This window comes from Pongo abelii, chromosome Y (genome assembly GCF_028885655.2).
Source record: "Pongo abelii isolate AG06213 chromosome Y, NHGRI_mPonAbe1-v2.0_pri, whole genome shotgun sequence".
In the NCBI taxonomy this organism is placed as follows: Eukaryota; Metazoa; Chordata; class Mammalia; order Primates; family Hominidae; genus Pongo; species Pongo abelii.
Genome location: NC_072009.2, coordinates 52,077,944 through 52,103,041, shown reverse-complemented (window position 1 = coordinate 52,103,041; position 25,098 = coordinate 52,077,944). Strand labels below are relative to the sequence as shown.

The 25,098-nt window shown below is 40.9% G+C and overlaps 1 pseudogene; it reads right to left on the bottom strand.

Annotated features, from left to right (window-relative positions):
• Window positions 1-17,925: 17,925 nt before the first annotated feature.
• LOC129053312 (adenylate kinase isoenzyme 6-like) lies at window positions 17,926-23,925 on the bottom strand (annotated as a pseudogene).
• Between the last annotated feature and the right edge of the window lie 1,173 nt (window positions 23,926-25,098).

Sequence of the window (25,098 nt, the reverse complement as noted above, 5' to 3'; positions counted from 1 at the left end):
TACTAATAGGCCCAGGGAAGAGCGGTGAGGCCCTTCCCATTTTGAAAATATGCTGGCCTGAGAGAGGAGAAAATAAAAAATAAAACATCCTGATAAAATGTGATTGAGACCCAGCCCTGATGTAGCTTTCCTAGGGAGAGAGGCCTGAGGAGCAAAGGGGGAAAAAACTCATAACTGCAGTCTTTCCCGCCTGCCGGTCCACTTGTCCAAGCGGGTCAAGCTTTATGTCATCGATCCAAACTGCCTCTAGGGAAGTGGGACTGTTCTGCCCCCATCTTCAAAAACTGTGGCCAATGAGTGAAGCCTGACCACCAATGTAAATGTCAGCCTCGTGAGAATGAGATCACCGGCGAGGGGTGGGGGAAGGGGAGAGAAGACGGAGGCACACCCGGGTGACTCTAGAACGTTTCCAAGCACGGTGTGGGAGTTGTGGGGGTTGGGGGAAACCCACCTAATGCTAAATTAAGGTAAAATGGCTTGGGGGTCAGGGGTGTGACTTAAAAATTAAAGTCACCCCACATAAAGCCAAAGTGGAAGAGCCTATTAACATTAAAGAAACCAACACATGAAGAAAAAATAATGCGCTGATAAAAGAACCACAGGGGCTCTGCCAAGGCGGAAGTTCCCTAGGAATGAGGGAGAGAGTGAGGAGACTTCAGAAGGGAGGGAGGGAAGCCAGTAGCCCCAGGCTCTGTGAAGTCGGCCAGACCTCTCTCCGTGCCACCTCGACTTTCAATAACAGAGGCCGCTAGGTGATGCCCGAAGACAACCGATGCTTGCAAGTGTGAGACAACATGGAAAAGAAAGGAATGATGCATCCTTCTGGGTCAGGGTGGAGGTTGGGGAGGAGGGGCGGAAGAGGTACACTCCAGTCACTGGCCTCTTCCAGATCCATCTCACATCGGGTCGTTTCTGGTCCCAGGGAGTACTCTCAGGCAATGCCCATGACTAGGCGACAACATCCCCACCGAGGACACAGCTTACGTTTCTGCCCATGGAAACTTCTGGAACTTCCATTCCCCCAGAGAGAAAAGTGGACCACAGCACGGGTGTGCGGATGGAGGCTAGGGCTGGAGGTGGGACCTATCTAAGGCAGAAGTCCAGTCCATAGCTTTTCAGGTTACACTCCAGACCCAGGACCTCAAAGTGTCTATACCTGTCACAGTGGAACAAAGTCCATGAAATCCATGCTCCCAGACACAGCATGGATTTCCCAGAGAGGACAGCTTATACCACATTCCCTCCTGTCCTGGGGCCAGTTTTCACTCCTGAAGTACCCATTTCTCAATCGTGTTCCCCAAAGGCCACTCTGTCGTGAGTGAGTCAAAAATCTAGTTCGGTGAATCCCGGAGCATCCACATCCGACCAATAAGATTGGAGTCCGCACACTACACATCACTCCCCGCAATGTCTCTCCACGAGAACATCACCGCCATATTAGCCTGGCAGCGATACAGTGCCATTTACTAGAAATCACACAAGAGTTTCACTCTTGTTGCCCAGGTTAGAGTTCAGTGGCACAACCTCTGCTCACTGCAACCTCTGCTTCCCAGGTTCAACCGATTTTCCTGCCTCAGACTCCTGAGTACCCAGGATTATAGGCATAACGCCACCACCCGCGGTTAATTTTGTATTTTCAGTACACGCAAGATTTCTCCATATGTGTCTGGCTGGTTTTGAACTCCCGACCTCAGGTGATCCGCCCACTTCGGCCTCCCAAAGTGCTGGGATTGCAGGCATCAGCCACCGTGCCCCACCAAGTGCACAGAATTTTATGCAACAATAATGAGCTTTCTTCCTCATTGCCTTCACTAAGTAAGATTTTGTTTAACCGTTTATTTTTAAACTGAGGAGTTTGTCAGGGAAATACCAGAAGCAGACTCCACAAGAGACAGGGGGAAAAGTCTGAAAATGCCCCTTCCATCCAAGTGCAGTCCTGGCCTCGACCTCCCGAAATCATACACCGAGTGAGGAAGCCCAGCACGGCCTGTCTGTCTAGATTTGTCTCATGCTCTCTAAGCATGGCACTCCTGCCTTTGGTAGAAGTTGCGGGGCCCTCCCCAGAATGGGGATACTCAGAACCTACAGTCAAACAAAACACACCCTGTGGAACTCAAGCATAGACATGGACAATTTCCCCATCCTCTTGGGGCCTTCGTTCTGTAGACTCCCGTGAAGACAGGTCCCAGAAACATGTCTGCCTATTCTTTTATTCATCTGCCTCTGACCAGTTGAGGTTTCAGATGAACCTTCAGGGGGAGGAAGGCAAAGCACTCTCCCTGCCCCCACGTGACCTTTTTTGTGAGCAGTGAAAAATGAGAGTCTCCCAATTCAAAAATCTCTAGATACCCCGATCCGTTTCTCCCTTCCCAGTGGGATTCTAACTTGGGGTGACACACAGTCTGCTAGTCACCAACAACAGCTGTGGTAACCACACCATCTAAAAGCCAAGAAGATAGAAAAGAAAAGAAAACAAAACAAAACATAACTAACTTACTTAACTGAGTAACTAACGAGGAGAGGGAACTAAGGGAGTCAATCTATAGCAGAAATGACACACCATTCGCAACATAAGGGCCACAGTGAAAGGTGGCAAAACATGTGCTTTTAAAGGCTGAAATCTCAGTGGCTCATGCCTGTCATGCCAGCATTTTGGGAGGGCCAGGAGATTTGAAGTCAGGAGTTCGAGAAAAGCCTGGCCACCATGTCAAAACCCCGTCTCTACTAAAAATACACAAATTAGCCTGTTGTGTCTGTGTGCATCTGTAATCCCAGCTACTGAAGGCTGAAGCATGAGAATAACTGGAACCCGGGAGGCAGAGGTTTCAGTAAGCCGAGATAGTGCCACTGCACCCCAGACTGCACAGCACAGCAAGAGACTCAGTCTCAAAAAAAAAAAAAAAAAGAAAAGAAAAAGACTGAAATACCCGCCCCTCTTCCTTCCCTTTTCTCTTTTAGAACCTATGGTTATTTGCAGTTTCTGATTCCTTAAGTGGCAGAATATGTTCCATGGGGCTAACTGTGGCTTTCTTTCATTGCCACTGAATGTCCCCTATAAGGCCGGATACCCCCTGCCTCAAGTCAAGGAGGTGGTGTTTGGTTTTGTTTCTCTCTATTTCTCGACATTTATTTCTTGTTCAAGCATACATGTGCAAGATTGTTATATAAGTAGCTTCTGACTGGGGGGTTCAGAGTGCAGATTATTTCATCACCTGGGTACTCAGTGCAATACCAGACAGTTTTCGTGTTTTAATTTGAACCTATCTCTCCTACCACTCCTCCTACCTCAAGTAAGGCCCCATGTCTGTTGTCGCCCTCTTTCTGCCCACGTGTTCTCATTATGTAATTCCCACTTACAGATGAGAACATGCAGTATTTAGTTTATTGTTGGTTTCATATACAGTGATGGTGATAAAAGAGACATGAGAGTAAACCAATCCTGAGGACACTCCCCTACATCCTCAGCACACACATCCCTCCCCACACACACTCTCACCCCTGCATCCCTTACTGAAGCCCAAGAAAGGAAGAAAGACATAAAATAAAGTAAGAGGTCAGCCTCCAAGATGGTGGAGCCGGGTGATCTCAAAGGGTGAGCAAGTGGTGGGGGGCAGGGGATGTTGTGGCCAAGCTAGAAAATGTGGGAGACTGACTTTCTAGCCCCATCCCACCCCGCAGTTTTTGGGTGGGGTGGCTCCTGAAAAAGCTTCTGAATGGAGAGAAGCATGAAGCAGTGGAAGTCGCCAGCTAGGAATTCAGGAAGGGAATAAAGCTTTGTGCACGTGAATGGGACTTTGGAACACGGTACTGTGGCTTCTAAAGTGATGCTCCTTGCCTCGCGCAGAGCAAGACTCTGTCGAAAGAAAGAAAGAAAGAAAGAAAGAAAGAATGAAAGAAAGAAAGAAAGAAAGAAAGAGAGAGAGAAAAAAAAGAAAGAAAGAAAGAAAGAAAGAAAGAAAGAAAGAAAGAAAGAAAGAAAGAAAGAAAGAAAGAAAAGAAAAGGAAAAGAAAATTCAGTACACTCGTCATGGTTGTGATTACCGGGAGGCCAGGCAAATTGGCTCACACCCATCATTCCAGCACTCTGAAACGCTGGTACAGGAGGATTGCAATGATGTGATGAGACTCTGTAGAAAAAATTTAAAAATAATCTGGGCACAGTGGCGTGTGCCTGTGTTCCCAGTTACTCTACTCTGCAGGCTGAGGAGGAGGGATTGCTTGAGCTAACGTGTGTCCAGGCTGCAGTGCATGAGCTATGATGGTACCACTGCACTCCAGCCAGGATGACAGAGTGAGACGCTGTCTCTGAATCAATCAATCAATCAAATCACTGAAAGGACCTCTCTATTTCTTACTTTCAATGGATATCTCTTTAGGACAGATAGGCATGGTGGCTCACCCCAGTTATCCCAGCACTTAGGGAGGCCAAGGCGGGAGGATTAAAATAAAGAAAAAAAGAAAAAAAAGAAAAATGTGGGGGAAGGTGTATCTCCTTGTCTGGTGACCAAAATTACACAAACCCAACAAGGAAGGAATGTGTGTAGAATTTGGTAAATTCATCCTGTTTTCTTAAACTATGGTAGAGTGTTGTCATCTTAAAGATGAGTGTGGCTGGGGGTGGGGGTGGCTCACGTCTGTATTCCCAGAACTTTGAGAGGCTGAAGTGGGTGGATCAGGAGGCCAGGAGTTCAAGATCAGCCTGGCCAAGCTGGTGAAACCATGTCTTTACTAAAAATACAATATCAGCAGGGTGCAGTGTTGGGAGACTGTAATCCCTGCTACTGGGGAGGCCCAGGCAGGAGAATCACATGAACCCAGGAGGTGGAGGTTGCAGTGTGCCAAGATCAGGACACTACACTTTTGCTCCAGGTGACAGAGTAAGAATCCATCTCAAAAAAAAAAAAAAAAAAAGATGGGTGGACCAGCCCGGCCAACATGGCTAAATCCCATTCATCTCTACTAAAAATGCAAATATCAGCCAGGCATGGTGGCACACACCTGTGATCCCAGACACTCAGGAAAGCTGAGGCACAAGAATCACTTGAGCCTGGTAGGTGGAAGTAGCAGCGAGCCTAATTCGAGCCACAGCACTCTGTCCTGGATGACAGAGTGATATCCTGTCTCAAAAAAAAAACAAAAAACAGAAAAACAAACAAACAAAAAAACAAAAATGAGGACATACAGGGTGCAGGGTGGCTGAGGCCTGTAATCCCAGCACTTTTGGAGGCTGAGGCAGGGGGATCATACGATCAGGAGTTCGAGACTTGCCTGACCAATATGGTGAAACCCCATCTCTGCCAAAAATACAAAATTAGCTAGGATTGGTGGTACACTCCTGTAGTCCCACCTGCTCGGGTGGTTGAAGCAGGAAAATCGCTTGAACCTGGGAGGCAGAGGAGCTTACACTAATGCATTCAAGCCTGGGTGACAGTGGGAGACTACATCTCAAAAAAAAAAAAGATGGAAATTATAGATCCCAGAGTTCACAAATGCGTAGATCCACTATGAGATGCACATGGAATGGTAGCCAAGCTTGAATTGCAGTTTTCTTTTTATTATTTTTTATTTTCATTTTTATTTTTATTTTATTTTTTTTAGCTCTGTCACCAGGCTGGAGTGCTGTGGTGTGATATCAGTTCACTGCAATCTTCGTATCCCTGGTTCAAGTGATTTTCCAACCTCAGCCCCCAGAGTAGCTGAATTTAGAGGCACACGCCAACATTCCCGGCTAATTTTATATTTTTAGTAGAGACAGAGTTTCACCATGTTGGTCAGGATGATCCTGATCTCCTGACCTCATGATCTGCCCGCATTTGTTTCTTTCTCTCTTTCTTTCTTTCTTTCTTTAATTCTTCCTTTCTTTCTTCCTTCCTTTCTTCCTTTCTTCCTTTCCTTCTTTCCTTCTTTCTTTTCTGTCTTTCTCACAGGATTGCCCAGGTTAGAGTGGGTCATGACTGACTGCAGCCTCAAACTTTCAGGCCTCAAGTGAACTTCTCCTTTTCTCAGACTCCTGAGTAGCTGGGAGTACTGGAATGAACCACCACACCTAGCTAATCTTTTTATCATTTCTATTATTATTGTTATTTTGAGACAAGGTCCCACTCTATCACCTAGGCTGGAGAGCCGTGGCATAATTTCAGCTTACTGCAACCTCTGCCTCCCTGGTTCAAGCGACTCACCAACCCCAGCCTCCTGAGTTTTTGCCATGTTGGCCAAGGCTGGTCTCAAACTCTTGGCCTTAAGTCCATCCACCTGTCTTGGCCTCCTAATGTGCTGGGATTACAGGCATGAGCCACTGCACCTAACTGAATTTTATCCACTCTGTCTCATGTATTCTCAAAGAAATTGCTTGGAAGTAGATGCTAGCATAATCCCCAATGTGCATATATGTCAGGGCTGGGGAGAGCTGAAACAGAGTGATTTTTCTATGGTCACAGAAATGAGAAGAAAATGAATTTTCTAATCCAGCTCTGTTCTCTCAAACCTGGGGACCTGGCTGTATTTAGATATTTTCAGGGGGTAAGGGGCTGTGTGTTTGCATAATTGCATACAGATGAAGAGTTGACATGGGATAGGAAGGTGAGTAATCAGCAGCTGTGCAGAGACTTTGCACACATTTATAGAAGAAACGGGCTCAGGGGATGATGGAACCTTGAAGAACTAACACACTCCTCTTGTGAAACTTTGAAAACTAGACACCCACATTCTAGAGACAGCCCTGTACATAGCTCATTTCATGGGATATGCTTAAGAGAACACTATGTTCTTATTTCATGGTGACATTCGTAAGCTGTTGCCTTAGAAGGGTCCAAAGTGAGAGCCTTTTAAAATAATACAGGTATTGGCTGAGCCCACATCCTTGATATCTGTGTCCACTTGGCAAGAGGTACCCACAGGTAATGCAGTGTATCCCCGAGCAGATATGTCCATGCCAGGCCTCTCTTGTCATCTAATCTGGGAAACCCCATCTGCCCCCACATAACCATGTGTTGCATGGGGAATAGGAAGGGAGGGGGCTTTTCCTGACAGGTGCAGGTTGTCAGGTGTTGGAACTCTGGTGAGTCTGTCATGTCCACACCCAGGTCATGGCTGGTTGAATAAAAATTTGAGTGTTGGGGACCCAGTGTGGCTACTCAGATGTGAATCCCAAGGCCTTAAGCTGTACTCTGGTTTCGTCATGGGCTGAGGGACTATGAAGATGTTCCTATGTGCCTAATCTGGGGAACAGAATTTTTTTTTTGAGACAGAATCTCGCTTTGTCACCAGGCTGGAGTGCAGTGGCTCAATATCCACTCACTGCAAGCTCTGCTTCCTGGGTTCATGCCATTTTCCTGCCTCAGCCTCCCAAGTAGCTGGGACTACAGGCTTCTGCCACCATATTCAGCTATTTTTTTTTTTTTTTGTATTTTTAATAGAGACATGGTTTCACCGTGTTAGCCAGGATGGTCTCAGTCCACTGACCTCGTGATCCACCAGGCTCAGGCTCCCAAACTGCTGGATCTACAGGCGTGACCCACCACACCCAGCTGGGAGCAAAATTTACAATGGGGATGTCACCTTGTGGAAAAACAAGGGAGACCATTAACATTTTTTTGTTTTTTGTTTTTGGCTTGGCTTGGCTGCTGAGCATTCTCTTTACTGAGCTGTGTCAAAATCAATGAGCAGCTGTTTGATGAGTTCAAGTCCCCTTCTCCTTGGACAAGGGGCAGTTTCACCTTACCAACAAGAATGTCTCACAGAGAGCTATGGTGAGTACAAGCACATTGGAGTGTCTACAGACAGGGGCTTGACAAGGCCAGGATGGGTCCAAAACCCAGACCCAAATATGGACTCTCTCTGGGCTCTGTCTTAGAGCTTTTTTCTCAGAGTGACCCAAAGTTCTGCCACCAAAAGTATCTGGCCTTCATTAGTCCCAATGGCAACTTTGTTAGGTGTAAATTCCCTTTTCACATACTTATAGAAATACCAGAGGAGACCTTTGTGTTGTTTTTACTTTACATTAGGCTATATTTATTCATGTTGCTACAGTTTGTATTGTTTTAATTATTTACCCCAGTTATCATCTGTAGCAGGCAGTTTCACTCTACTGCCAGACTTTCTCTGAGACTTAAAAGCCACCACTATTCCTAGGGAGGTTTTTACACAAAAATAGGGAAGAGGTTACATGAAAAAGGGGTTACTTTTTTCCCTGCATTTGCCTGCAATGTGTCACCTCAGATAGCTCATCCCTGTAGGCCTTCAGTGTAGAAGCTGTGCTTTCACATGTCTTTGTATTGTTCTATAAAAGAAGGTCATTTCCCAGAGTGGCTTAGCCTTTCAATGTTGGTAGAGCCTGCCATGATAACATTCTGTTTTCATTTTAGCTGTAATGAAGAAAACTTATCTGTGTGTCATGATTGGCTGTAGCAGTTTGCTTGGGCTTCCATAATCCAGTACCGTGTACTGGAAAATTAGTTTCTCAATGGAAACTGAGTTTCTCATAATTCTGGAGGCTAGAAATTGGACAACAAGCTATTGGCTGAAGTGGTTTCTCTAATGCCTCTTTCTACTTGAGATTAATTGACCACCTTCTGTTTATGTTTTCAAAGGGTCTTCTCTTGAGTCTCTCTGTCTTTACTCTTTTTAAAAGGACTCCAGTCATGTTAGATTATGGTCTACTTTACTGAACTTACTTAATCATAGTCATCTCTTTAAAAATTATATGTCCAAACACACACTCACTCACAATTTGAGGCTAACTACATTAGCCTTAGAATGTCAACATATAAATATTAGAATATCAACATATAAATTTGGGAGAAGGGACACATTTAAGAACATGATATGTATTAATGGTAGATTGCCAGGGAACTGATTACTGGGTAAAAGGATAGACATGTGTAAAATTTTTAAAGCTTCAGCCAGATGAATTTCCACAAAGTCTGTGGCAAGTACATTGTCATCAACAGTCCCTGAGTAAAGCTGCTTCTCTGAACACAGCTTCTCCTGGATATTAACATTCTTTTAATTTTCTGACAATCTCATATCTGTGGTGCCAATAAAAAACACATTGTTTCTTTTATTTCCATTTTTCCAACTGATATGTTTAAGTTACTTATTAGTTGTTATTTTAAATATAGATATGGATTTTCTGTTCCTCAATTTATCGCCTCAGATTTTTGATTCTGTCATCAATCCTGCAGTCTCCCAGCAGTTATCTTCTTACCAGGTCTGAAAATGTTGTGTCTCTTTCTTAAGATTTTCTTTTAATATTAACGAAAGGAGAGCCAGGCATGGTGGCTCATGCCTGTAATCCCAGCACTTTGGGAGGCCGATGTGAGCAAGTCACAAGGTCAGGAGATCGAGATCATCCTTGTTAACACAGTGAAGCCTCGTCTCTAATAAAAATGCAAAAAAATTACCCGGGAGTGGTGGCAGGCTCCAGTAGTCCCAGCTACTCAGGAAGCTGATTCAGAAAAATGGCATGAACCCAGGAGGCTGAGCTTGCAGTGAGCTGAGATCCTGCCACTGCACTCCAACCTGGGTGACAGTGTGAGACTCTGTCTCAAAAAAAAAAAAAAAAAGGAAGAAAAAATTATTGATTTAATTCTTTCTAAGTTGTCTTGCCCTGTTCACTGTCTCCAAAATGGAGAGGAAATATGGCTTCTCCAGTTTCTTGCACTCAATGTCAGAAGCTTCTGTGTTTCAGGTAATTTACAGGAAATTTCATGCAGCCCTCTCTGGAAGGTTCTTAGGTCTGACCCATGTGCTGATACAGCAGCCATTTGAAATTGCGTAGCCTGTGTTTTCTCATCTCTACACTGAGGACTTTTTGGAGAACTCAGTGTAAAAATGCACTTCATACAGGCTATTAATGCTGATGGATGCTGTTGCATCACAATTGACAAAGTTACAGAGGATTTCTTGTAGCTAGTAGTGTTTAGATTACCCCCAAACCCATATCAAATTTTTTAAAAAGTCTAAAACTTTTTTTGTCAGGGACATGCATGTCCTTCACATTCACAAGAAGGAATGTTTGTGACCAGGTGCGGTGGCTCATGCGTGTCATCTCAGCATTGTGTGGGGCCAGGTCAGGCAGAGCACTTGAGGTCAGGAGTTCAAGTGCAGTCTGAACAACATGCAGATACCCATTTTCTACTACAAATGTGAAATTAGTTGGGCATGGAGGTGTATGCCTGTAATCCAAGCTACTCGGGAGGCTGAGGCAGGAGAATCACTTGAACCTGGGAGGCAGAGGTTGCAGTGAGCCGAGATCATGCCATTGAACTCCAGCCTGGGCAACGAGAGTGAAACCACATCCCCCCCGCCAAAAGAAAGGAATGTTTCGTGCATTTACACACGACAGTTCTTTCTCCTTCTCAATACAGCATGGTGCATGTAGGAATGGACTCCCAACTCCTGGCTTCAGAATGCTCAAAGACATGGTGGTGTACTTTGAGTGACAGATTGGTTTGGCTGAGATCAACTGTAATAAAAGAAAATGAATCTTGGGAAAAAGTTTGAGAGAACTTCAGAATTTCTAGGCCAACCAATTGTGTCAGATTCTCTCAGAACAAAGCCTCTATGTAAAAACTGTGACCAGTGATTATTTTAAATGGCCAAGTTTAATGGACATATATAATGTAATATAATATAATCAGCCAAAAATTACAACATATACAAAGTATTAGGGTAATATAACAAAATAATATTAAAAAAAATAAATACCCAGAAATCTACCCTGAAGAAATAGAGAGGTATAAATTACATACAAAATTTTAAAATAATTATCTAAATGGTGCTCAGTGAGCAAAATGTGAGCACAGACAATGAAATAAAATCAGGAAAATAAGAACATAAACAATAACATAAAAATATTAAAGAGCAAATTATGGAGTTGAAGAATATAAAAAGAAAAAATGCCTGAGAAATTATCAAGCCTAAGTATAAAACATATAAATTAAAAAGTTCAACAAATTTTAACTAGGATAAACACAAAAAGATTCCTAATGAGAAAAATTATAAGCAAAGTTTTGAAAGTCACAGACTAGTAGATAATCTTGAAAGTCAAAAAAGAAAAGCTATGTGTCTTTTATACGGGTGCTTCTATGAGATAATCAGTGAATCTAGCTGCAGGAATCTTGCCAGCCAGAAGGGACATGGGTAATATTGTCAATGTGCTGAAAGAACAAATAATTTTAAGCAATAATACTATATCCAGATATACTATTTATCAAAATGAAGAAAAAGTAAAGTCTTTTCATGATGACAACATACTGCAATAGCATATCACCACTAGGACTGCACTACAAGAAATGCTAAAGAGAGATTTTCTCATGACAAAAATGAAGTGATGATAAATAGCATCACAAAATTAGATGAAAGTACATAACTCTCTGGAAAAGAAATATGCAGGCACAAAAATAAGATTCTGATGAATTCAAATGATGGTTCAGAAAACATATGTAATTATGAAATATAATTTTAAAAAGCCTAAAAATAAGTAAAAATATTTGTTAATGATATATAATTTAAAAAGATATTAGTGACATCAATAATATTAATTTGAGGTGGATGGAAAGAGAAAGAATGTTTGTATGCAATTAAAATTAGTGTTACTGGCCGGGCATGGTGGCTCATGCCTGTAATCACAGCACTTTAGGAGGGCGAGATGGGCAAATGATGAAGTCAGGAGATTGACACCAGCCTGGTCAACATGGTGAAACCCCCCGTCTCTACTAAAAATACAAAAAATTATCCAAGCATGGTGGTGGTGCCCTGTAATCTCAGGCCCTGGGGAGGCTGAGGCAGGAGAGTCATTTGAACTCAGGAAGCAGAGGTTGCTGTGAGCTGACATGGCACCATTGCACTCCAACCTGAGCAACAGTGTCAGACCACATCTCCAAAAAAAAAAAAAAAAAAAGTTTTATGAAATCCCCATGGTAACCGCAAGAAAAATATTTGCAGAGATACATACAGCACACAAATACATTAAAGAATGCCACTACAAAAATCAACACAAAAGGGAAGATTAAAAGGAGTGGGTAAAGTGGACCACATAGCTATAAAAATCGGAGAAAACAATGACAATATGTTCTTCAATTTCAAAAATGTAACTTTATATTATGAACTTAAATTTTCAATCAAAACATGTAAATTGAAGAGAGGGATTAATAAACAACAACAACAACAGCAACAACTTTATCCTCTCCGTAATTGACTCACTTTAGCTTTAATGTCAAAACTAGGCTGAAAGTAGTAAGATCAAAATCGACTTTTGATGTAAATGGAAATCAAATGAGAGCAGTGCTGGTCAGATCCATGTTAGGCAAAACACATTTTAGTCATAGTTCATGAAACAAACTTTAAGTCAGCTGGGCATGGTGGCTCACGCCTGTAATCCCAACACTATGAAAGGCCAAGGTTGGCAAATGATGAGATCAGGAGATGGAAACTATTCTGGCTAACACGGTGAAACCTCATCTCTACTAAAAATACAAAAAGATAGCTAGGAGTGGTGGTGGGTGCCTGTAGTCCCAGCTACTCGAGAGGAAAAGCAGGAGAATGGCGTGAATCCAGCAGATGGAGCTTGCAGTGAGCTGAGATTATGCCACTGCACTCCAGCCTAGGCGACACAGTGAGACTGTTTCTCAAGAATAAAAATAAACTTTTAGTCTAAACTGTCACAGGAGACAAGGAAGGTGATTAAATAATAATAAGAGGGCTCATTCACTTAGAACTTATGAAATTTTATTATATATGTGTGTGTATATATATATACATAAATTTTTCACACCAGTGTTTCAAAATGCACAAAGCAAACATTGAAATAATTATTACAATAGACAGAAAAATAATAATAGTACAATACTTTAATTCAAATTTTTAATAATAAATAGTAAAGCTAGCCTAAATATGAATAAGGAAACAGAAATTATGAAAACACCAGAAAAAAATTAGACCTAATGAGAATATACAGAATAAACAACAACAGAACACAATTTTCTCAATAGTTCATAAACATTCTCCTAGATACACCACCTATGAGGCCACAAAACAAGACTTCACAATTTTTTAAGAATAGAAATCTTAAAGACTATTATTTCTGATCAAAATGGAATAAAACTAGAAATCAACAACAGAAGAAAACAAAAATATCAGCACAAATGGAAATTAAACAACTCACTTTTGAGCATGATTGTGTTCAAAGTTTGTAAGGCTTCATCTTGTGAAAATGTTCATACTTCCTAGTGAACTGAAGATTCAATGCAATCCCTTTTAAATTAAGTTTTTTTTTTTTTTAAGAAATAGAAAAAGTAACCAACAAATTATATGGAATCTCAAGGGATAAAAAAGAGCCCAAAAAATGTTTTAAAAAAAATAATGTTATTGATGTCACCTTTTCTTATTTCAAAGCACATTACAAAGCTACAGTAATAAAAATAGTTTTGTTCTGGCATAAAAGAAGAAAAGATTTCCAATAAAACAAAATGTGGCACAGATGAAAACCTTGCACATATGAGCATATAGTTACTGGAACATCTATACATATTGAAACATTATTCACAAAAGCAAATATTTGAAAGCAAAAAAAACTTTCCTCACCAAATAAATGAATAAATACAATTTGTGATATAAAAGTAATGGAAAACTACTCAGCATTTAAAAGCAGAAAATCTTGTAACATCCACAATAAAGATAAACCTTGAGCACATGATGCTAAGTAAATTTAGCCACAATAAAACAGATACTCTATGATTCCACTTACATGTAATATCTAAAGTATTGAAACTCTTAGGAACAGAAAATGGAATGGTTTTCATCAGGAGCCAGGTGGTAAAAAAAAAAAAAAAAAATGGGTATTATTAATTTATATTGAGTTTTAGTTTTGCAACAGAAAAAAGTTTTACAGATATGTTGCATAACAATGTAAATACACTTAACATGGCTAAATTGTATAAGAAAAATATTTAAGATTCTCAATTTTATGTTATGTATTTTTACTACAATTAAAATTAACAATGACACCTGAGGGCAGGTGGCTCAGACCTGTAATCCCAACACTCTTGGAGGTCAAGGTGTTCACATCACTTGAGATTAAAAATTCAAGATCAAGCTGGCCCCATTTCTACTAAAAATACAAAATTTAGCCAGGCATGGTGCATGCCTTTAATCCCAGCTATTCAGGAGGCTGAAGCAAGAGAATTGCTTTAACTGGGGAGGTGGAGGTTGCAGTGAGCTGAGATTGTGCCAATGCACTTTGGGTGACAGAGCAAGACTCTGTCTTAAAAATAAATATGACAGCTAACAGAGATAGAGTTACAAATTTTCTAAAAATTTACCTTCAAACCACAAAACAGTTTCTTTTACACTAAGATATTATAAGATAAAGATGTTGAAATTAAGACAATTTCCATGAATATCACCTAGACAGAATCAATTGTTGGCCACCAGCCAAGAAGAAAAATATACAAATCATAAACAAAATAGTGGTAATGTTTATACTAGCAAACAATTAGATGATTATATTGACAAAGGAAGTAGAGCTGATTCATAATTGACTTTTGCCTCACACTGTATTAAGATGTACTGAGTTGACAATTGTCATACAAAATTATAGCATGTAAATTAAAACTAAAAACAGTAAACTGATATAATCTGGCCTGCCCTAAAAAAATGAAACAGATACAAAATTGCAAACGAAGTTAAAATTAACATTAACCCCCAAAATTCTGATTTGAATACTGCAATTCAAAACCATAATAAATAGGTAGAAACTAGAAACACAACTGATGTGAGGCAGCCTACTCTGAAAAATACAGAAATATAAAATACAAAACATAATGAAGACCAACTTTTACCCATAAAATCCTCAATAAACAGAGAAAAAATTCTAGATAACTACAATTTTCAACTCTGACTGTGCATCCATGAAAAGCATTAATTTTGAATTGTTTCATACAGTTAGGGCAACAAAATTTCAAAGAAAACACATTATAATTATTCATAAAGAGCTTTGATGAGAAAGTTTTAGAAAATAAGCATTTAAGTAATACTAAAGAAACTTCAAAATTATGCTACTGATACATTGATATGTTGCTGCTTTGTTTTCCCGTTTTTTTTTTTTTTTTTTTTTGAGATAGAGTTTTACTCTAGTTTCCCAGGCTGGAGGGCAATGATCTCGGCTCACCACAACCTCCACCTCCCAGGTTCAAGCTACTGTCCTGCCTCAGCCTCCTGAGCAGCTGGAATTACAGACATATGCCACCACACTCAGCTAATTTTGTATTTTTAGTAGAGATGGGGTTTCTCCATGTTGGTCCGGCTGCTTGTCTCAAACTTCTAACCTCAGGTGATCCGCCTGGCTGGGCCTCCCAAAGTGCTGGGATTACAGGTATAAGCCACCATGCCCAGCCCATTGCTGCTTTTCTTACAAAATGATAAGGCTGTAATCTAGCCTTTAGAAGAATAGTCTTACATTTCTAAATATAATAATTATATATATTTTAAATACTTTACAAAGAAATGATATATAAAATAAAATTGGGAATAAGTTGTGCTCTTATTCAGCTGAAAGTTGAGGAAACTGGAAGAAAATGCTAGTAATAACATTGTGCCTAAAGTCGATGAAACATACAAGACAAATATTTTAATAAGTTACATAATTATATACAATATATATTTGAGAATGTTTTATTGTTTTATTTATGTATTTATATTTTGAGGCAGAGTCTCACTGCTGCCCAGGCTGGTGTGCAATGGAAGGATCTTGGCTCATTGCAAACTCCACTTACCAGTTTCAAGTGATTCTCTTTCCTCAACCTCCCAAGTAACTACGATTACAGGTGCATGCCACCACACCTGGCTGATTTTTGTATTTTTAGTAGAGTTGGGGTTTCACTATGTTGGCCAGGCTGGTCTCAAACTCTTGGCCTCATGATTTGCCCACCTCTGCCTCCCAAAATGCTGGGATTATAGGCGTGAGCCACCATGCCAGGCCTTAAGCATGCTATTGTAGAGCTGAAACTAAGATTACAGACAAATTACAGACATATGACAATTCAGAAAGTGAAAACACAGTGATAATAATCTTCATGTTAAAGAAGACAGAATCACAAAATAATAAGTGAGAAATAAGGTAATAATTGGAAATTCAATGTATGTAGAGCAATGTTCTAATTTCCCCAATGGGAAAAGTTTTTGTAAGGAATCCATAAAATGAATACATACAATAAACCATCTTACATTACAGTAGATATTATTGGCATGTACAGTTTAAATTTTTAAGATTAGGTCCTGATAAGAAAAAAGAATTCTCCATAAAATAATTTTCTTCTATTTAACAAGATACTTTTGTACATAAAGGTTTTCCATCAATTTTTTGGTAGAATTATGTTTTAAACCTTCATAGGATGTGAAATTATAAAGCAGAAAACATGTGTCGTCTCTCTCTGGTGTTCCTGGAATTTCTTTTTTTATCGTATAATCCCATTTATATGAAATATCCAGAATATGCAAATCCATAGAGACAGAAAGCAGACTAGTAATTGCAAAGGGATGAGGAGGAAAGAATAGAGTGTGACTGCTAAAGCATATAGGATTTTCCTTTATCATCACTGCCTCCCCACAGTGGTGACAGTCATAACCTTATTAGTAAGCTAAAAACCAATGGATTATATATTTCATTTATGTTTGTTTGTAGAGTCTAAGGTCTCACTATGTTGCCTAGGCTGTTCTTGAATTCCTGCCTCAAGCAATTCTCCACCTCAGCCTCCCCAGCTACTGGGATTACAGGCATAAACCACCATATCCAGTTCTGAATATACACATCAAAATTGTAAATTTTATTGTATGATATGTATATCTCAGCTAAAAAAAAAAAGAAAACAGGGAGTTCTGTACTGATATGATATAATCTCCAAATATATTAAGTAAAAAAAGAGAGATACAGAATAGTGTGTGCAATGTACTACTATATTCTTAAAAAAATTATACACACATATATATATACACTATCCAGGCATAAAACCTCTCAAAAGACATACGGGGAACCAGTAACATTATTTCCTAAAGCGAAGGATCCTGGAGTGCCTGTGGATATTGTGGTCTGGAAGGGAGACCTAACTTTTCAATATGCTCTTTTGTACCTTTTAAATTTTGTACAGAGTACGACACTTCCCTAATTTTCTGATTTATAGAAAGAAAAAAGGAATACTCTGATGCTTTCTCTTTAGTCTTTAGTTTTATTTTAAGAGATCATCTGCATTTTTTCTGTAATAAACTTAAAACATATCCACCCATTTTGTCAGATTTATTTATTCCTTAGCGATTTGTTGTAAAAGTACAGTTTTTGTCTCAATCCTTAATAATACTATATTCATTATATTTCAGGTGTTTGGGTTTCTCATGGAGGAAAAGAAACACAGGCATAAACCTCTATACTATCCACCTGCTACTTCTGCACATGATTTGAATAAAGTGTTACTGATACTTGAACAATTTGTATGATGTCGGCAGAGTAATATCAACAAGAATCATTATAAAGTAGCTGGCCTTATAAGTCAAGAGTTATGATATTTGATCCACTGTTAATACATTTCTAGATCTGATCTAGATTATTTTCTTAATTAATTATTTATTTATTTATTTATTTATTTTTATTTCTTTTGAGATGGAGTCTCACTCAGTTGCCCAGGCTGGATTGCAATTGTGCGATCTCAGCTCACCGCAAGCTACACATCCCAGGTTCACGCCATTCTCCTGCTTCAGCCTCCTGAGAAGCCAGGTCTACAGGCACCCACCACCATGCCCCGGCTAATTTTTTTTTTTTTTTTTGTATTTTCACTAGAGATGGAGTTACACCGTGTTAGCCAGGATAGTCTTGATCTCTTGACCTCGTGATCCACACACCTTGGCCTCCCAAAGTGCCAGGATTACAGGCGTTAGCTACTGCACCCAGCCAATCTGATCTACATTATTTTCTGGATCTTCTGGTATATTGCAGGGCAACTGATGCATGATTTCTTCCTTGTGGGATGTTGTGGCTTCTTCATAAAGAACCTGAATAATCTCACACTGAATATTGTCTGTTAGAGTCTTCTTATTATAACCCCTTGTTTCAAGTCTTTCATACAATACATTGGTATCTGTCCTCAGCACAAAAACTACATGAAACCAGCATTTAAGGAAGAAATCAAAACCGTGGTAATCAACAATAACTCCACCTTCTCTCATTTGGTTATCTAACTCATCAACTACTCTGTCTTCATCTAAAATGGGACAATCATACTCTTCATCATAGCCATCATACAATTGCTCTTCTCAAGATAAATCACCCACATTAATGTATTTCAGTCCTGATATTGATGCAAGTTCTGTGCCTAGTAAGGTTCTTCCAACCCCTGGGGTACTGGTGAGCAGGATGCTGAGAAGCAATGATGGCTTGCTGTGATGGCACCGAGTGCCTTGTTCACATGTCCTTTGCACTACTGTTCTTGGAATTTCTAAAACAAATCCTGATGCCTCTCAATACCTCCACAACTCCCTTCACACATTTTTGACTTGAGAAACCACATATTTATTTAAAAATTGCATAACATAGAGGTCTCCAGAAATGTGTGCATATTTCCCCAGTTCCCAAAACTAATGAAATCTAGTCAGATCATGTAGATTCTTACAGATTCTGGGAGGACTTTTGTTTTCAGTGTGAATGCACTGGAAGATTCTGGGAGGGAGAAAGGAAGCCGTAGAATATTGAAGAGCATAGTAAGCATGGGACAGGAACATGTTTCTCTGTGACAGCAAGAAAAATAAAATTAGGCTTTTCTAAAACAATTTCCATTAGAACAGAGATGACCAAACCATATTTAAACTCTTGCTTTCTCTGTGACCTTTGGACCTCTCCTATGGGTTACCTGCTCATTTATTTTTACCTTGCTTTGTATATGGCTGTTGCCTCCTCTCTTTTCACAATGCAGGAATTTTTTCTTTGCTACAGACTATCCACCAGAGTTTTTTTTTTTTTTTTTCCCCACAATAGTAATTGGGCTCACCAGAATATGCCCAACTCCCAGCGTCTTCCTCAGGAAAGAATTAAAGCTGTAGTGTATGTGTTGAAATGTTTTTCCTTTCAAGAGATTGCCTAATGAATAGACATGGAGTGCTGAAGGACATGATGGAGTCATACAGATAACAGTTGTGTCTGATGAGAAGAAAGGAAATTGCAGCACTAGAGAAGCTGCAATACCACAGAGAGTCAACTGGGGAAGAAAATAGGTAATCAATCTAAAAACAATGAAACAAATTATATTTAACTGAGAAATACACACAGATTCAGAGAAGAAATACCTGAGAATGCATCTGTGAAGCCCCCAGAATCTATAGCCTGGATGACTGCTGTTAATATCCCCCTTTACTAAGGCAGTTTATTTATTTATTTATTTATTTATTTTTGAGAAAGAATTTTGCTGTGTAGCCCAGGCTGGAGTGCAGTGGAGCAATCTCAGCTCACTGCAACTTCCGTCACATGGGTTCAAGCGATTCTCTTGTCTCAGTCTCCTTAATGGCTGGGATGAGAGTTGCACACCACAATACTCAGCTAATTTTTTTTGTATTTTCAGTAGAGACGGGTTTTGCTATGTTAGCCAGCCTGGTCTCAAAATCCTGGCCTCGAGTATCTTCATGTCTTGGTCCCCCAAAGTGCTGGGATAACAGGCCTGAGCTACTGTGCCCAGCCATGGCAGGCTTTAAATGCTAGATTTGATGGACATTGTATAATTTTCCAGATCTTATGAAAAAATTACAAGTCATACGAAGAATTTGGGAAATACACTTCACTGGAAGAAACAAAATAAATATCCAGAAATTGACTCTTAAGTAATGAAGATTTTTGCATATGTGATAAAGAATTGAAAACAATTAAAAGTTCTCAGTGAACAAAAATAAAACAAAAATAAACAATTGAATAACATTTAAAAATAATAAATGACCAAAATGTGATATCAACAAAGATATGAAACCTTTTTCTAAAAACCCAACAGAAATTGTGGCATTGAAGGATCCAATAACTGGCATTTACAAATTCACTACAGAGACACAACAGCAAAAAATGGATCAAAAAAAGATTCAGAAAATTAAACATATATTATTCACAAATATTTAGGCCTGGAAACTAGTTTTTGAAAAAAATGGAAAAAAATGAGTGTGAAATATGAGACTTACTGGACAACATCAAGTAGACCAATATATTCAGAGAAGAGTCTTATAAAAAGAATATAGGAAGAAAATGACATAAATGTTATTTGGAAGGAAAAGAGGAGATTCTGAGAACCTTACACGTTTCTGTGATGAAACAAAAATAATAGTAACCAAGAATAATTGATCTGGAAAACACTGTACTTCAAAAATTAGAAAAAATAAAACATTTTTAAGTTTAAAATAAAAAATCTAATGTTGCTTACTACTAAAATAACCCTAGAAAAAATGCATATGATAGTCAATTATGTTGAAACATTAAATGATGCTGGACAGCATCATAAAACCATATGAAAATATAAAGCTCTCTATTAAATATAAGTATATACACTGATGCAAAATTTGCTATTGTAATAAAAATGGTGTATTAAATTCTTAAATCTCTGTGAAAATACACACAATATATAGTGACATAATTTGTAACATTAGTAAGAGAGTGGGGAAAGTAAAAATGAATATATTTTGTATGCTGTTAACTTGAATTTGAAGGCAAAAGCTGTTTGCCCTGGGGACCTTAGCACTGGGCGAGGGATGAGGTAAACCTGCCATTTTGTCTCCCTTAGTTTTTCCATCTCCCCCTACTCTGCATAGGGATTTTTCTTGGTCTGGAGGAATAGTCAGTGTGGACAGGCTCTATTCTGCACACACAGACAGGTGTAGGTAGGCATGGCATCTATAGAGGGGGCCTGGGATTCTAAAAAGAATTAAATATTCAAAAAGTGGAAACCTGAGAATTTTGGGAAAGATTCTCCGGGCTTTGGGCTGGGGAAATAGTAAGTCTTTGCTTCCAGCCATGTGGTTTCTCATCAGAGTTGTTGGGACCATCTTCCTGCAGGTGTCCCTTAGGGAGATGTTGCAGGAGATTTAGCCAGTGCTGATGGTCCATGAAAAAATGTGTCACTGCACTTGCTTCTCACTGCACCTGGACAGAAACACGCCAAACCACTTCCCAGGGCTGCAAAACAGTGAGGAGATGGAGGAGGTCTCAGGGCTGTGTATGAAGGAAGGCTGGATTGGAAGTTGGGTAGACTGCCTAGAGGAGGGACCCCAAAAGAAGGGCCAGGCAGGACTTCCCCAATCCTTGGATGTCTTGTGTCACAGATAAGCATATGAATGTAGGATTGGAGCACACGCCTGCTTCTCAGCCTGTCACACCAACACCTTATAACTTCATAGCCCACAAGTTAAAGAGCGGAGTTGTGATTCTAAAAAAATCAGGCAGTATCAAGCCAGCCTTCATATAAGCCCAATCAAATTCTATAAAGATAAATGATGTCTTGCGGAAAAAAGAAATACAAAAAACTTAAAAAGATCCACAGTATTTGAGTGGGGAAATCTGCCCAGTACAGCACCAACTGCTGTGGTGAGATTCACCTGGTTGTAAAGCAAAATCTCTCATGTACTCATGTTCCCTGGGGAAAAGCCACTCATGTTCCCAGGGTCTACCTGCTTGCTAAGAGGAAGTGTGGAAAAGATTTGTAGCTCAATGGTGCCCATAGTTGATCACAGAACCTTTCCTCTTTCCCAAAACAGCCACCATTAAAATTCAGTGAAACACAAACTGGAAGATAGTCCTGAATTTGGAGGCCCTGGGGAGTCCTCAGCACACCCCTGCATTAGGGCTGCCCAAAAAGGCAGCTCTAAATGCTCCATCTACCCAAGACACTAGTGAATAAAAAGCAGTTAGCCTTGTCAGCTCTTCAAGACCCACATGTGATTCAGAGGCATTTGTCAGAAGATTCTTTGTAAGAAAGGATCTCTGCCCACTAGCAGACAGGAGTGTGTGTCTGTGTGAGTGTGTGTGTGTGTTGAAATTAGAACCCCACCTAATGTGTTCATTATGGAATTTGAAAATGGAAGCCTAAAGTTGAAAATTGAAATCACCCACGAGAGCGTCTTGCAAACTATTTTCTGTGCTAGATGCGATGTTTTAGGGTACAGGGCACTGGTAACATCCTACTTCCCTCTCCTTGAAAGAACTACACACACTATTCAAGGCCTGCTTCCACTTGAGCCGCTCCCAAGAGCAGCTTAAGAGCCTGGGCCCATCTGCCAACTTTAGCAGGGCTGACTAAAGCTGCTTGTTTTTCCCGAGTATCTTCTCCAATGACCTGAGAGGTGGGGGAGACATTGGGGCCAGGATTGAAAAGAGGGATGGGGAGCATGGAGGCCAGAGGCTGAGGACCAGGTTTTCCCACCTGGAGGGGTCTGGCCTAGAGGCACTCAAACCAGGGTCAAATTTAGGTGGAGAGATCTGGTCTTGGGTGGCCTTGTGCTGACTACCAGCCTTGAGTCCCTCAAACAGTAGGAAGTGAAAGAATGGCTTGCAGATGAGCCTCACTGACAGTGTGCCACCTGCGTACATCTTGCCAGGGACCCAGGAGGGACCATGGTGTCTCCAGAGCCAAGATTGGAAGGTGGAACTCCCAAAGGGAGCAAAGAAGAGGGTCCTAAGTGAAATGAAGACCTTATTTCTGCTTGACCATTCTTGAAGCGTTTTCAGTGCCTAAAAGTAATTAGCATGAGCATCTGGAAACCACTTCCTGGAAACTGCAAGATGCAAAGGGATTTCATGTACCTCTTTGTAATTACAGATTAGGACAAGAAGTGCCCCATCACTGCATCCGCATGGGGCTTTTACTGGATCCAGTAAGTCTCTGCCAGCTCCCTACAAACTCCTGGGATGTCATTTTTTCTGGGTCTGTGGACAGACATCCAGGGCACTTGCTCAGTGCCCACTTCCTCCTTGTAGGCCTACAGCCTATTGCTCAAACCCAAGCCCACTAGCCCTTGCTTCCTAAGCCATTCGCCACTGAAGCTGCTCAAGTACCACAGCCTGAACTTCACAAAACACTTTGTCATGCCAAGAAAGAAAAGGTAAGGCTGCCAGGCATGGTGTCTCATGCCTGTAATCCCAAAACTTTGGAAGGCCAATGTGGGCAGATCACAAGGTCAGGAGCTTAATATCAGCCTGGCCAATACAATGAAACTCCACCTCTACTAAGAATGCAAAAATTAGCTGGGTGTGGTGATGCATGCCTGTAGTCCCAGCTGCTCAGAGGCTGAGGCAGAAGAATTCCTTGAATCCAGTGGGTGAAGGTTGCAGTGAGCTGAAATCATGTTGATTCACTCCAATTTGGGTGACAGAGTGAGATTTCTTCGCAAAAAATAATAGAATAGAATAGAATAGAACAGAATAGAATAGAATAGAATAGAATAGAATAGAATAGAATAGAATAGAATAGAATAGAATAGAATAGAATAGGATGAAATAAAATAGAATAAAATATAAAATAAAATAAAATGTAATGTCACTGTTTCATCTCCCCCTGACCTGTGTCATGTTCCAGGGGCTTACTGGATGAACCAGCCAGCCAAAACTCCAGAGTTTCCACCCAAACAATCTGCCCCCACTGCTTGAGTTCCCTCTAGGGAGCTGTCAGTATGACAGGGGGCATCCACAGGAGTGGTGGCAATTTGCTTCTATCTGACCTCAGGGCAGATTATCAGGGCAAGAACATTCTAGAGCAGATGGAAGTCTCAGAAAAGTAGCCTATGGCAGTGTTCTGGGCCCAGTGGGCTCTGTGTCTCCCTCTCCCCTGATTGTCATGAGGTCCAGAACCACACACTCACCCAGATCACTGCTCCATTGCACGTGTGCAGCTGGATGGCTCCCCAGGCAGAGGCTGCCATGGACCGTGTGCACACAGAGAATGCCTACACCTTGAGGCTGTACTATGAGGAGAACATTCCTGAACAGGGTCATGCAGACTGATCCTGCCCTCAGTGGGAAACCCCTGCCTCCTGAGTACTAGACAGAATTCTGTGCACTTTCCTGGAGGCTCCATGCTGGGTCTTTTCATTTGGAAATTTGAGGTTGTCCATAGGGAGGTAACAAAAGAGACTTCTCCTCCATTTGGAAAAAAAAAAAAGAAGAAGAAAGAAAGAAAAAGGAGACTTCTAAGAGCACATTGTGGGGCACAGGCTGAGCCTTTGCCTCCCACCCTGGTCCCTCTATGGTCCCAGGACTGAAAGAAGGAGCTGCAGACAATGAGGGAACTGCTCTGCAAGAACTGGCCTGAGTGGCTGCTTCAAAAAAGAACCACAGTCAAAGTGCCTACAGACCCTAGTGACTGACTGGCAGCCTCAGTCCCACCTACCATCTGCAGGCAGGTTTTCTTGCTGGCAGAATGTAACCAAGGAAAGCAGGAATAAGTCCAGCCCTCTCAGTCACCCCAAAGGCTGTCTGGGGTTCCTTGCAAGGCCTTCTAGCTTTCTGCTTCTTGAAAGACCACCCAAGCATCTCTTTCTGGCCTTGGAGACTTTGATTCCCTGGAAGGAGAAGGCCCTACTTTTCACTAGGCTAAGCGGCCAGATCCATCCAGCTCTCCCCTTTCAGTAGCAACCAATGGGCTCTCACCTGGGCACACACTGCCCAACCTTGGCCCTTCTAAGGCAGGAGCTCATTTGTCTTACAGGTTCAGCTTACTAGGGCTTAAAAGTTATCAGTGCTGTTATTAAGATTGAGAAATTAGGGGGAAAGAGTTGCCTTGAAAAATTTCCCCTAATCTTATCTTGGAGATCATCAGCACCGGTGACAGCATAGGCAGGGCTGCTGAGGATGCTGGGGGAGAGTGCCCAGCCTGTCCAGCAAGCTGGTCCTTGCCAGAGGTGGCTCATGACCCAACCCCTGAGAGAAGCAGACAGACATCCCAGTAAAGAGCTGGGGTGTATAGATCAGGGCAGCCCAGGCACACTGATGGTGGCTTGGCACTACCTCCCATTAAGGGGTGTCACCACAGCTGACTCTTGGAGCCAGGGGGTGATTTTCAATGTGTGCAAGGCAGTCAGCTCCATCAGCTATAC